An 899-nucleotide genomic window follows, 5' to 3' on the forward strand; every position below is an offset into this window, starting at 1 on the left:
CATGATCCCACCACAATACCTTCTCCACTTCTCCATCCTGTTGGGATTGAGGTCATGCACACACACACATGCTGGTGTATTTTCACGCTGTGGGACTGGGATTCAAACCACAGTTGGAAATTTGGGATCTTGCTTTCCTAACCTCTAGGCCAAGGGGCTGGCCTGATAGGTATTCTTATAAGAGACACACACAGAAAAGACAGAGAATAGAGAAGAGGGCGATTATGAAGACAGAGAGAGTGGTATAATTACAAAGAATGACATGAATTGCCAACTTCTAACAGCTATAAGAATAAGAGAGGGGCAGAGAATGGATTCTCCACCAGAGCCTTAGAAGAAAGCACAGCCCTGGGGCCAGCAGGTGGTGTGGTAGTTGAGCTGTTGTACTCCCACATGGCCGACCATGGTTCGAGTCCCAGACCTGGTGGCTTGCTTTTTCACTTTCCCTTTCTCTCTCTCTAGTCAAATTTAAAATAATAATAATAATAATAATAAATAAAATTAAATGAATAATAAAAAAAAAGAAGAAGCACAGCCCTGTTGGATTTGGGACCTGTGGCCTCCAGAACTGTGCAAGAGTACACTTCTGTTGTAAACCACTCGGTTTGTGCTAATTTGTTGCAGCCTGTTTCTGGTTCTTTGTAGCAGTGCCATAAACGTTCTATTTCTCTATATAAACTCTACCTAGCCCTCCTCCCTTTATTAATATGCTGGAGGAAAGAAGATCCCACTTCCATCATCCTACCTTTTTTTAAAAAAACTACTACTGGGACCAGCAAGTGGGACAGAGGTTGAGGTGGCTAAATCCCACATGGCTGACTGAATGATTCGAGTCCTAGATCTGGCAGCTTGAAAAAACACACCAAGTGTGTGTGTGTGTGTGTGTGTGTGTGTGTGTG

The sequence above is a fragment of the Tupaia chinensis genome, unplaced genomic scaffold (assembly GCF_000334495.1).
Source record: "Tupaia chinensis unplaced genomic scaffold, TupChi_1.0 Scaffold144206_1, whole genome shotgun sequence".
NCBI classification, from domain to species: Eukaryota; Metazoa; Chordata; class Mammalia; order Scandentia; family Tupaiidae; genus Tupaia; species Tupaia belangeri.